At 38.7% G+C, this 14,477-nt stretch overlaps 1 pseudogene; it reads left to right on the forward strand.

Moving 5' to 3' along the window:
* The first annotated feature begins 9,151 nt into the window (after nt 1–9,151).
* Nucleotides 9,152–11,023, forward strand: LOC110140082 (Golgi apparatus membrane protein TVP23 homolog B pseudogene; annotated as a pseudogene).
* The last annotated feature ends 3,454 nt before the right edge of the window (nt 11,024–14,477 follow it).

Here is a 14,477-nt window from a genome sequence, read left to right on the forward strand (position 1 = left end):
TCATGGATTGGAAGAATCAATATTGTCAAAATGGCTATACTACCCAAAGTAATCTATAGATTCAATGCAATCCCTATCAAACTACCAACAGTATTTTTCACAGAACTAGAACAAATAATTTCACAATTTGTATGGAAATACAAAAAACCTCGAATAGCCAAAGTAATCCTGAGAAAGAAGAATGGAACTGGAGGAATCAATCTGCCTGACTTCAGACTCTACTACAAAGCCACAGTCATCAAGACAGTATGGTACTGGCACAAAGACAGAAATATAGATCAATGGAACAGAATAGAAAGCCCAGAGATAAGTCCACGAACCTATGGTCACCTTATCTTCGACAAAGGAGGCAAGGATATACAATGGAAAAAAGATAACCTCTTTAACAAGTGGTGCTGGGAAAACTGGTCAACCACCTGTAAAAGAATGAAACTAGAACACTTTCTAACACCATACACAAAAATAAACTCAAAATGGATTAAAGATCTAAATGTAAGACCAGAAACTATCAAACTCCTAGAGGAGAACATAGGCAAAACACTCTCCGACATAAATCACAGCAGGATCCTCTATGACCCACATCCCAGAATTTCAGAAATAAAAGCAAAAATAAACAAATGGGACCTAATGAAACTTAAAAGCTTTTGCACAACAAAGGAAACTATAAGCAAGGTGAAAAGACAGCCCTCAGATTGGGAGAAAATAATAGCAAACGAAGCAACAGACAAAGGATTAATCTCAAAAATATACAAGCAACTTCTCCAGCTCAACTCCAGAAAAATAAATGACCCAATCAAAAAATGGGCCAAAGAACTCAACAGACATTTCTCCAAGGAAGACATACAGATGGCTAACAAACACATGAAAAGATGCTCAACATCACTCATTATCAGAGAAATGCAAATCAAAACCACAATGAGGTACCATTATACGCCAGTCAGGATGGCTGCTATCCAAAAGTCTACAAGCAATAAATGCTGGAGAGGGTGTGGAGAAAAGGGAACCCTCTTACACTGTTGGTGGGAATGCAAATTAGTACAGCCACTATGGAAAACAGTGTGGAGATTTCTTAAAAAGCTGGAAATAGAACTGCCATATGACCCAGCAATCCCACTTCTGGGCATACACACCAAGGAAACCAGATCTGAAAGAGCCACATGCACCCCAATGTTCATCGCAGCACTGTTTATAATAGCCAGGACATGGAAGCAACCCAGATGCCCATCAGCAGACGAATGGATGAGGAAGCTGTGGTACATATACACCATGGAATATTACTCAGCCATTAAAAAGAATTCATTTGAATCACTTCTAATGAGATGGATGAAACTGGAGCCCATTATACAGAGCGAAGTAAGCCAGAAAGATAAAGACCATTACAGTATACTAACACATATATATGGTCTTTAGAAAGATGGTAACGATAACTCTATATGCAAAACAGAAAAAGAGACTCAGATGTATGGAACAGACTTGTGGACTCTGGGAGAAGGCAAGGGTGGGATGTTTCAGGAGAACAGCATTGAAACATGTGTATTATCTAGGGTGAAACGGATAACCAGCTCAGGTTGGGTACATGAGACAAGTGCTCGGGCTTGGTGCACTGGGAAGACCCAGAGGGATCGGGTGGAGAGGGAGGTGGGAGGGGGGACTGGGATGGGGAATACATGTAAATCCATGGCTAATTCATATCAATGTATAACAAAAACTACTGTAATGATGTAAAGTAATTAGCCTCCAACTAATAAAAATTAAAAAAAAAAAAAAAAAAAAAAAAAAAAAAAAAAGAATGAATAAGTGATCTGGAACATACAGTAATAGAAATTACCCAATTAGAACAGCAAATGCACAAAAAACTTTCAATGAAAGCAGTATATGAGACCTAAGGGATGATATAAAAGCAAGCCAATCTATACATACTAGGGATCCCAGAAGGAGAAAAAAAGAGAAAAGGGGATTGAAAATGTATCTGAAGAAATTATGGCTGAAAAATTTCCAAACCTAAAGAAGAAAATGGATGTCCAGGTACAGGAAGCACAGAGGAACCCAAAGAAGATGAGCCCAAATAGACCTACACCAAGATGTATTATAATAAAATGGCAAAAGTTAAAGAGACAATTCTAAAGGCAGCAAGAGAAAAGCATATTAAAAGCAAAACATTAATCACAAGGGAACTTACTAGTCTATCAGCTGATTTCTTTACAGAAATGTTGCAGGCCAAAGGGAGTGACAAGATATATTCATAGTCCTGAAAGGTAAAAGCCTACAACCTAGGATATTCTACCCAGCAAGGTTATCATTTAGAACAGAAGGAGAGATAAAGAATTTCTCAGACAAAAATTAAAAGAATACAACAATACTACACATATCCTAAAAGAAATATTAAAAGATCTTCTCTAAATAGAAAAGAAAAACCTACAGGAAAAAGAAAATCACAATAAGAAAATGAATCACTTAAAAGAAGATGTGGTACATATATACGCTGGAATACTACTTAGCCATTAAAAAGAACTAAAGAATACTATTTGTAGCAACATGGATGGAGCTAGAGATTATCATAGTAAGTGAGGTAAGAGAGAAAGACAAATACAATATGATATCACTCATGTGGGGCCTTCCCTGGTGGTACTAGTGGTAAAGAACCCGCCTGCCAATGCAGGAGACATACGAGATGCAACTTCTGTCCTTGGGTTCAGAAGGTCCCCTGGAGGAGGGCATGGCAACCCACTCCAGTATTCTTGCTTGGAGAATCCCATGGACAGAGGAACCTGGCGAGCTACAGTCCATAGGTCACACAGAGTCAGATACAACTGAAGTGACTTAGCAGGCATGCACCACTCATGTGGAGTCTAATTTTTAATGTTATAAATTAACTTATTTTTAAAAAAAGAAACAGACTCACAGATTTGAAAACAAGCTTATGATTACCAAAAGGGAAACCTGGGGTAGGGGGGGGATAAAAAGAACTTGAGATTAACATATGTGCACTGCAATACATAAGATAGATAATAAGACCCACTGGGAACACTACTCAGTATTCTGTGATAACCCATGTGGAAAAAGAATCTGAAAAAGAATGAATATATGTGTAACTGAATCATTATGCTATATGCCTGAAACTAAAACAACATTGTAAAGCAACTATACTCCAATATAATTAATAAAACAAAAAGTAAATCACTTAAATAAGCCACTACACAGGTTTTTTTAAAATAAAAATTTTTAAAAATTGTGAGCGTGATTATAACCTAATGAACAACAAAAGGATAAACATGAAGTTTTAAAAGAAGACATCAAAATCATAAAATGATGGGTGGGGACATAAGAAAATGTAGTTTTGGTTTTTTTTTTAAGAAAATGTAGGTTTTTTTAAGACCGCGTTTGAGCTTATATGACTATCAGTCTAAAGCAAGTAGATATAGTAATGGGTTAACACACCTGAAAAGCAAGGTAAACAGAGAGAGTTTCACTTCTTCTTTTCCTATCTGGATTACTTTTACTTCTTTTTCTGCCCTGATTGCTGTGGCCAACACTTCCAAAACTATGTTGAATAGTAGTGGTGAGAGTGGGCACCCTTGTCTTGTTCCTGATTTCAGGGGAAATGCTTTCAATTTTTCACCATTGAGGGTGATGCTTGCTGTGGGTTTGTCATACATAGCTTTTATTATGTTGAGGTATGTTCCTTCTATTCCTGCTTTCTGGAGAGTTTTAATCATAAATGGATGTTGAATTTTGTCAAAGGCTTTTTCTGCATCTATTGAGATAATCATATGGTTTTTATCTTTCAATTTGTTAATGTGGTGTATTACATTGATTGATTTGTGGATATTAAAGAATCCTTGCATTCCTGGGATAAAGCCCACTTGGTCTTGGTGTATGATTTTTTTAATATGTTGTTGGATTCTGTTTGCTAGAATTTTGTTAAGGATTTTTCCATCTATGTTCATCAGTGATATTGGCCTGTAGTTCTCTTTTTTTGTGGCATCTTTGTCTGGTTTTGGATTAAAGATCTAAATGTAAGACCAGAAACTATAAAACTAGAGGAGAACATAGGCAAAACACTCTCCGACATAAATCACAGCAGGATCCTCTATGACCCACATCCCAGAATTTTAGAAACAAAAGCAAAAATAAACAAATGGGACCTAATGAAACTTAAAAGCTTTTGCACAACAAAGGAAACTATAAGCAAGGTGAAAAGACAGCCCTCAGATTGGGAGAAAATAATAGCAAATGAAGCAACAGACAAAGGATTAATCTCAAAAATATACAAGCAACTCCTGCAGCTCAATTCCAGAAAAATAAATGACCCAATCAAAAAATGGGCCAAAGAACTAAACAGACATTTCTCCAAGGAAGACATACGGATGGCAAAAAAACACATGAAAAGATGCTCAACATCACTCATTATCAGAGAAATGCAAATCAAAACCACAATGAGGTACCATTACACGCCAGTCAGGATGGCTGCTATCCAAAAGTCTACAAGCAATAAATGCTGGAGAGGGTGTGGAGAAAAGGGAACCCTCTTACACTGTTGGTGGGAATGCAAATTAGTACAGCCACTATGGAAAACAGTGTGGAGATTCCTTAAAAAGCTGGAAATAGATCTGCCATATGACCCAGCAATACCACTTCTAGGCATACACACTGAGGAAACCAGATCCGAAAGAGACACGTGCACCCCAATGTTCATCGCAGCACTGTTTATAATAGCCAGGACATGGAAGCAACCTAGATACCCATCAGCAGACGAATGGATGAGGAAGCTGTGGTACATATACACCATGGAATATTACTCAGCCATTAAAAAGAATTCATTTGAATCAGTTCTAATGAGATGGGTGAAACTGGAGCCCATTATACAGAGCGAAGTAAGCCAGAAAGATAAAGACCATTACAGTATACTAACACATATATATGGAATTTAGAAAGATGGTAACGATAACCCTATATGCAAAAAAAGAAAAAGAGACTCAGATGTATAGAACAGACTTGTGGACTCTGTGGGAGAAGGCGAGGGTGGGATGTTTCAAGAGAACAACATCGAAACGTGTATATCTAGGGTGAAACAGATCACCAGCCCAGGTTGGATGCATGAGACAAGTGCTCAGGCCTGGTGCTCTGGGAAGACCCAGAGGGATGGGGTGGAGAGGGAGGTGGGAGGGGAGACCGGGATGGGGAATACATGTAAATCCATGGCTAATTCATTTCAATGTATGACAAAAACCACTGCAGTGTTGTAAAGTAATTAGCCTCCAACTAATAAAAATAAATGGAAAAAAAAAAAGAAAAGCAAGGTAATCACAAATCAAAAACGTACAATAGATTCACAAAAACCAAAAAGAGAACACAAGCATAAAATAAAACCATCAAACCCTAAAAGGAAAAAAGAACAAAGAAGAAATGCAAAATCAACTGGAAAACAAGGTTTAAAATGACAATAAATATATGTCTGCCAATAATCACCTTAAATGTCAATGGACTAACTGCTCCAATCAAAAGACATAGAATGGCAAGTTGGATGATAAAAGAAAAGCCTACAATGTGCTGCCTCAAGAGACCCTCTGTAGGGTGAAGAACACACACAGATTGAAGGTAAGGAGGTGGAAAAAGATACTTCATGCAAATGGAAATGACAGCAAAGTGGGGACAGCAATACTCATATCAGACAAAATAGAGTTTAAAACAAAGACCATAAAGAAAACTACTATATAATGATAAAAAGATCAGTACAAGAAGAAGATATTACACTTACTAACATATATGCATTCAATATAGGAGCACCTAAATACATAAAACAAACACAGACATAAGGGAGAAATTGACAGGAATTCAATACAATAATAGTAGGAGACTTTTAACACCCCACCAACATCAGTGGACAGATCTTCCAGACAGAAAATCAGTAAGGTAACATATTCTAAATGACACAGTAGAACAGTTAGACTTAATTGATATTTTTAGGATATTGAATTTTTAAAAACCTACAGAATACATGGTCTTTTCAATTGCACATGGAATATTCTCTAGGATAGGCAACAAGCCTTAAGAAATTTAAGATAAATTTAATCATTTCGAGCATCTTTTCTAACCTCAATAGCATGAAACTAGAAATCAACCACAGAAAAAGAAATGAGAAAAAAATGATTATACGGAGCCTAAACAATACCCTATTAAAAACCCAATGGGTCAATGAGGAAATTAAAAAATGCTTTGAGACAAATGACAATGAAAATACAACCATACAATATCTACGGCGAAAGCATTCCGAAAGAGGGAATATAGAACAATTCAGAGCAATAGAGACTTTCCTCAAAAAGCAAGAAAATTTGCAAACAACATAACCTACCCCTAAAAGAATTAGAAAAAGAACAATCAAAATCTCAAATTAGCTGCGACTGCTGCTAAGTCCCTCAGTCATGTCCGACCCTGTGACCCACTGGACTACAGCCCACCAGGTTACCCTGTCCATGGGATTCTCCAGGCAAGAATATTGGAGTGGGTTGCCATGCCTTCCTCCAGAGTATCTTCCCAACCCACAGGTCAAACTTGTGTCTCTTAACATCTCCTGCATTGGCATGTGGGTTCTTTGCCACTAGAGCTACTTGGGAAGTTTGTGAGATCTTATTCCCTGACCAGGGATTGAACCCATGCCCCTTGCAGTGGAAGCAGAGTCTTAACCACTGGACTGCCAGTGAAGTCCTCTAAAGTAAGCAGAAGGAAGTATTTGAAATAATAAAGATCATGAGAAAGTCAATTCCTAGGCAGGTTGATAAGAAGTCCAGGGTCCCTGAGGAGGAGAGAGGGGTCTGGGGTTCTCAAGGAGGAGAGGACAAAATTTTTTTCTCTCTCTCTCTACATTCTTAGTCTAGTCACATAAAACATTTTTTTCTTTAAGCCAGGAACTAATGATTACACAACAAACAACTCAGTTTACACTCTGTACCAAGGATTATTTAACAACCATGTATCCTGCTTGAGGACTGTTTCTCCTTGAAAGCCTTCTGACTAATCCTGTTATCTTAAAATGTATATTATGGGAGTGGGTTTGGTAAAATCTTTCTATTGTTAGTTCTAATCCTGTCATCTTAAAATGTAAATTTGGGGACTGGGTCTAGTAAGATCTTTCAACCTTGAGACAGGCTTTTGATTTATTGTAATAACCAATTTAAAAAGTATATAATTCCCTTTGCTAAGTCTAGCCAGGGGGGCACTCTCCGTCCCCCTTCTGATGTCTATGTTAGAAGCTTTCTCTGTCCCTTTTCTTACTTTAATAAAAACTCTGCTATGCAAAGGCTCCTGAGTAATCAAGCCTGGTCTATGGTCCCGAAGCTAAATCTTTGGAGATCAAGAATCCGACACCGTTCACCATACCCTGTCAATCAGAGAGGAAATAAAGTAGAGATTTTAAAAACAATAGGAAAAAATTAATAAAATCGAGAGCTGGTTCTTTTTTGTTTTTGAAGGATAATTGCTTTACAGAATTTTGTTGTTTTCTGTCAAATCTCAAGACGAATCAGCCATGAAGAGTGAAGTTGCTCAGTTGTGTCCAACTCTTGCGACCCCATGTACTGTAGCCTACCAGAGTCCTCTGTCCATGGGATTTTCCGGGCAAGAATACTGGAGTGGGTTGCCATTTCCTTCTCCAGGGGATCTTCCCCATCCAGGGCCAAACACAGGTCTCTGCACTGCGGGCAGATGCTTTGCCATCTGAGCCACCAGGGAATGAATCAGCCATAGGTGTACATACATCCCCTCCCTTTTAGAACTCCCTCCCATCTCCCTCTCCATCCCACCCCTCTAGGTTGATACCAAGACCCTGTTTGAGTTTCCTTAGCCATACAGCAAATTCCTGTTGGCTATCTATTTTACACATGGTAATATAAGTTTCCATGTTACTCTTTCCATACATCTCACCCTCTCCTCCCCTCTCCCCATGTCCACAAGTCTATTCTCTATGTCTGTTTCTCCATTGCTGCCCTGTAAGTAAATTCTTCAGTATTACTTTTCTAGATTCCATATATATGCATCAGAATGAGATATTTATCTTTCTCTTCTAACTTCACTCTGTATAATAGGTTCTAGGTTCATCCACCTCATTAGAACTGACTCAAATGCATTCTTTTTATGGCTGAGTAATATTCCATTGTGTATATGTACCAAAACTTCTTCATCCATTCATCTGTCAGTGGATATCTAGGTTGCTTCTATGTTCTAGCTGTTGTAACTGGTGCTGCAATGAACAATGGGATACGTGTGTCTTTTTCAATTTTGGTTTCCTCAGGGTATATGCCTAGGAATGGGATTGCTGGGTCATATGGTGGTTTTATTCCTAGTTTTTTAATGAATCTCCATACCATCTTCCATAGTGGCTGTATCAATTTACATTCCCACCAACAGTGCAAGAGCATTCCCTTTTCTCCACACCCTCTCCAGTATTTATTGTTTGTAGACTTTTTGATGATGGCCATTCTGACCCATGTGAGGTGTTATCTCATTGTAGTTTTGATTTGCATTTCTCTAATAATGAGAAATGTTGAGCATCTTTTCATGTGTTTGTTAGCCATCTGTATGTCTTCTTCGGAGAAATGTCTATTATAGGTCTTTTTCCCACTTTTTGATTGGGTTGTTTGTTTTTCTGGCATTGAGTTGTATGAGCTGCTTATATATTTTGGAAATTAATCCTTTGTCAGCTGTTTCATTTGCTATTATTTTCTCCCATTCTGAGGGTTGTCTTTTCACCTTGCTTATAGTTTCCTTTGCTGTGCAAAAGCTTTCAAGTTTAATCAGGTCCCACTTGTTTACTTTTGTTTTTATTTCCATTACTCTAGGAGGTGGGTCATAGAGGATCTTGCTTTGATTTATGTCATCGAGTGTTCTATGTTTTCCTCTAAGAGTTTTATAGTTTCTGGTCTTACATTTAGGTCTTTAATCCATTTTGAGTTTCTGTTTGTGTATGGTGTTAGGAAGTGTTCTAATTTCATTCTTTTACATGTAGCTGTCCAGCTTTCCCAGCACCATTTATTGAAGAGGCTGTCTTTGCCCCATTGTATATTCTTGCCTCCTTTGTCAAAAATAAGGTACCCATAGGTGCATGGGTTTATTCCTGGGCCTTAAGAGTTGGTTTTTTGAAATGATAAGAGGTTAACTTCGGCTCTTCCTGGCTGGTGGAGTGGTTTTTGCGTTGGTTAGGTCCCTCCCCGCGGCTGCGGCGCTGACGTGGCTCCCGGAAGTGGGGTTGGCGCGGAGCCGTCATGTTGCAGCAGGACAGTAATGACGACACTGAAGATGTTTCACTGTTTGACGCGGAAGAGGAGACAACTAACAGATCGAAAAAATCCAAAATCAGACACCCAGTGGCATCATTTTTCCATTTATTCTTTCGAGTCAGTACAATTATAGTCTATCTTCTCTGTGAATTGTTCAGCAGCAGCTTTATTGCCTGTATGGTGACAATTATCTTGTTGTTGTCATGTGACTTTGGGGCAGTCAAGAATGTCACAGGTAGACTAATGGTTGGCCTGCGCTGGTGGAATCATATTGATGAAGATGGAAAAAGCCATTGGGTGTTTGAGTCCCGGAAGGCCTCCTCCCAAGAGGGTAAGACCGTCTCCGAGGCTGAATCAAGGGTCTTCTGGTTGGGACTCGTTCCTGTCCTGTGCTGTGGGTGGTCTTTGCCTTCAGTGCCCTCTTCTCTGTCAGAGTAAAGCGGTTGGCGGTGGTTATCATGGGCGTGGTGCTGCAAGGGGCCAACCTGTATGGCTACATCAGGTGCAAAGTGGGAAGCAGGAAGAACCTAACCAGCATGGCCACCTCGTACCTTGGGAGGCAGTTTTTAAGACAAACAACTGGCGACACTCAGACCACCTCAGGAGAGTGAAAGCCTGCGTGCTTTTTTCACGGGGAACCGCCCAGGGGGCGTCTCGACTGAAACTTCAGAACTCAGAAGCTATTGCAAAGAGGAGTGTGGGGTTTGTTTTTTCATTTTAAAATTTACTTTAAGAAAAAGGAAAAGTAGTTTTCATATTGTCATCTTTTTAGCACCTGGGCCTTGAAGTTGTGGTATGGCTAGAAACACTGTCAGCATTTGGTTTATGGTATACATAGGTGTCTGTCCATAGTCTTGTGAGATAGCTGTGTCTTAAAGTGTTTGTGTTCATGTCCATGTAAATGGAGACCTTTGCGTCTTGGTTCATAGAACACAGAAGGATGTTCTTAGTCGATCTCAAAACTCTCTGTGTTTACCTACTGTTTCTGTAGATTATTTTAGAAGTTTTTGCTTCCATGGTAAGAGTGAGCACTTTGGCTAATGTGTACGTTAGAAATAATGGTTAATTTTACATTTAATATATACTTCATGGTGAAACTTCTTATCCTAGGCATTCACAGGCAGGTAAAAACCACACTTGGGCTGTTGGTGTTAACTAGTTTCTAAAATTTGGCTTATTGATGAGTCTTGTATTGCAAGACCCAGTTAACATAACAGGAACATTAATAGTGTATTTTCATGGGATTCCTAGGGATTGCTGCTGTTCTACTTATTTTGGGGGGAGAATAGCCAGATTTTACTTTGAAACTCCCAGAAGCTCTTCAGTGGTCCTCGGCCTAATGAAGTCTTTCTCCACTTAAAGAGTATTATTCTTATGTCATAGTGAGAATAATTATTTCGATACTTGGCATTGTAAATGCCTAAAAGACATTTTATTTTATGAATCTATTTTTTTGTCTTGCTGTGATAGGGATATTGTAAATCATGCATTTGTATTAATGGTATTTCTTAAAACAACATATGTAACAATCTGCAAAATACTGTAGGCATCTGTGAATTCTGTCCTAGGTACTGTAAACTTTGTTTTAATCAATGGGTTATTTTGTGACTGTATTTATACATTGTTAAAAATTTTTGAAGATGTTTTATTTAATTGAATGAGTGTCTTTATTGGAGTGAGAGCGTTGAAGGTGCATAACTTTATATTTGTATAAAACTCTACTGTTTACAAAGCAAAAAAAAAAAATGAAATGATAAGAAGAAATAAAAGGTATCCAGATTGGAAGAGAAAAGGTAAAACTCTCATTATATGCAGATGATATGATACTGTATATATAGAAAACCCTAAAGGCTCCACACAAAGACTGCTAGAACTGATAAATTCAGCAAGGTAGCTAGATACAAGATTACCATAAAGAAATCTGTTCATTTCTTTATACTAACAATGAAATATCAGAATGGAAAAAATTTTTTTAATGTCCTTTTTAAAATTATGTCAGGGAGTTCTGGTGGCCTAATAGTTAGGATTACAGGCTTTCACTGCCATGGCCTGGGTTCAATCCTTGGTCAAGGATTCCACAAGCCACCAAATTAATTAATTAAAATAAAATGTCAAAAAAATAAAATACTTGACCAAAGAATAAACTTGACCAAAGAGGTGAAATACTTATATGCTGAGAACTATAAAACATTGATAAAGGAAACTGAAAGTGACTCAAAGAAACAGAAAGCTATCTCATGCTCTTGGATTGGGAGAATTAATATTGTTTAAATGGCCATACTACCTAAACCAATCTACAGATTTAATGTGAACCTTATCAAATTACCCATGACATTTTATACAGAACTAGAACAACTAATCATAAAATTTTATGGAACCACAGAAGACCCAGAATTCCAAAGCAATCCTAAGGAAAAAGAACAAAGCTGAAGGCATAATACTGCTAGACTTCAGACAATCTTAAAAAGCTACAGTAATCAGAATAGCATGGTGTTGGGCAAAAAACAGACATATGGGTCAATGGAATATAAGAGAGTCTGGAAATAAACCCACACACCTGTGGTCAATTAATCTTTGTCAAAAGAGGCAAGAATATACAACAGAGTAAAGACAGTCTCTTCAGCAGGTGGTACTGGGAAAACTACATAGCTGTGTGTAAATCAGTGAAGTTACAACACTTCCTCACACCTTACGCAAAAATAAATTCAAAATCGCTTAGTCGTATGAGACATGACACCATAAAACTTCCAGAAGAGAACATAGGCAACATTCTCTGACATAAATTGCAGCATGTTTTCTTAGGTCAGTCTCACTAGGCAAAAGAAATAAAAGCAAAAGTAAACAGAGATGGATGAAACTGGAGCCCATTATACAGAGTGAAGCCAGCCAGAAAGATAAATACCAATACAGTATCCTAACGCATATATATGGAATTTTAAAAGATGGTAATGATAACCCTATATGCAGGACAGAAAAAGAGACACAGATGTATAGAACAGACTTTTGGACTCTGTGGGAGAAGGCGAGGGTGGGATGATCTGAGAGAATAGCATTGAAACATGTCCAGTGTGAAAGAGATCACCAGCCCAGGTTGGATGCATGCGACAAGTGCTCAGGGCTGGTGCACTGGGAAGACCCAGAGGGATGGGATGGGGAGGGAGGTGGGAGGGGGGATCAGGATGGGGAACACATGTAAATCCATGGCTGATTCATGTCAATGTATGGCAAAAACCACTACAATATTATAAAATAATTAGCCTCCAACTAATAAAAATAAATGAAAAAAAAAAGAACTGTATATATAAAAAAAAGAAATAAAAGCAAAAGTAAACAAATGTGATCTACTCAAACTTAGAAGCTTGTGCACAGCAAAGAAATCATTGTTGTTGTTCAAATGCTAAGTTGTGTCTAACTGTGACCCGAAGAACTGCAGCATGTCAGGCTTCCCTGTCCATCACCAACTTCCAGAGCTTGCTTAAACTCATGGCCGTTGAGTCAGCGATGCCATCCAACCATCTCATCTCTGTCACCCCCTTCTCCTCTTGCCCTCAATCTTTCCCAGCATCAAGGTCTTTTCCAATGAATCGACACTTCACATCAGATGACCAAAATATTAGAGTTTCAGCTTCAGCATCAGTCCATCCCATTAATATTCAGGGTTGAGTTCCTTTAGAATTAACTGGTTTGATCTCCTTGCTGTCCAAGGGACTCTCAAGAGTCTTCTCCAACACCACAGTTCAACATCATCAATTCTTCAGTGCTCAACCTTTATAGTCCAACTCTCACATCCATACATGACTACTGAAAAAAACCATAGATTTGACTATACACACCTTTGTCGGCAAACTGATGTCTGCTTTTAAATACACTGTCTAGGTTTGTCATAGCTTTTCTTCCAAGGAGCAAGTGTCTTTCAATTTCATGACTGCAGTCACCATCCACAGTGATTTTGGAGCCCAAGAAAAAAGATCTGTCACTGTTTCCACTTTTTCCCCATCTGTTTACCATGAAGTGATGGGACCAGATGATGATCTTCGTTTCTTGAATGTTGAGTTTTAAGACAGCTTTTCACTCTCCTCATTCACCTTCATCAAGAGACTCTTTAGTTCCTCTTCTCTTTCTGACATTAAAGTGGTATGGTCTGCATATCTGAGGTTGATATTTCTCCCAACAATCTTGATGCCAGCTTGTGAGTCTTCCAACCCAGCATTTCACGTGATATACTCTATATATAAGTTAAATAAGCAGCGTGACAATATACAGCCTTGACGTACTCCTTTCTCAATTTTGAACCAGTCCATTGGTCCATGTCCAGTTCTAACTGTTGCTTCTTGTCCTGCATGTAGGTTTCTCAGGAGACAGGTAAAGTGGTCTGGTATTCCCATTTCTTTAAGAAATTTCCACAGTTTGTTGTGATCCACACAAAGGCTTTAGCATAGTCAATGAAGCAGATTTTAGAATTTTAGAATTCCCTTTTCCTATGATCCAGAAGATGTTGGCAATTTGACTGCTGATTCCTCTGCCTTTGCTAAATCCAGATTGTACTGGAAATTCTCGGTTCACATACTGGTGAAGCCACTCTTGAAGGATTTTGAGCATAATCTTGCTAGCATGTGCAATTGTGTGGGAGTTTGAACATTCCTTGGCATTGCCTTTCTTTGGGATTGGAATGAAAACTGACCTTTTCCAGCCCTGTGGCCACTGCTGAGTTTTCCAAATTTGCTGGCATGTTGAGTGCAGCACTTTAACAGCATCATCTTTTAGGATATTAAATAGCTCAGCTGGAATTCCATCACCTCCACTACCTTTGTTCATAGAAATGCTTCCTAATGCCCACCTGACTTCACACTACAGGATGTCTGGCTCTAGGTGAGTGACCACACCATTGTGGTTATCCAGGTCATTAAGACCTTTTTTATACAGTTCTGTGTATTCTTGCCACCTCTTCTTAATATCTTCTTCTTCTGTTAGGTCCTTGCCATTGAACCCATCTTTGGAGAAGGCAATGGCACCCCACTCCAGTACTGTTGCCTGGAAAATCCCATGGACAAAGGAGCCTGGTAGGCTGCAGTCCATGAGGTCGCTAAGAGTTGGACATGACTGAGTGACTTCACTTTCTCTTTTCACTTTCATGCATTGGAGAAGGAAATGGCAACCCATTCCAGTGTTCTTGCCTGGAGAATCCCAGGGACCGGGGAGCCTGGT

This window comes from Odocoileus virginianus, chromosome 31 (genome assembly GCF_023699985.2).
Source record: "Odocoileus virginianus isolate 20LAN1187 ecotype Illinois chromosome 31, Ovbor_1.2, whole genome shotgun sequence".
In the NCBI taxonomy this organism is placed as follows: domain Eukaryota; kingdom Metazoa; phylum Chordata; class Mammalia; order Artiodactyla; family Cervidae; genus Odocoileus; species Odocoileus virginianus.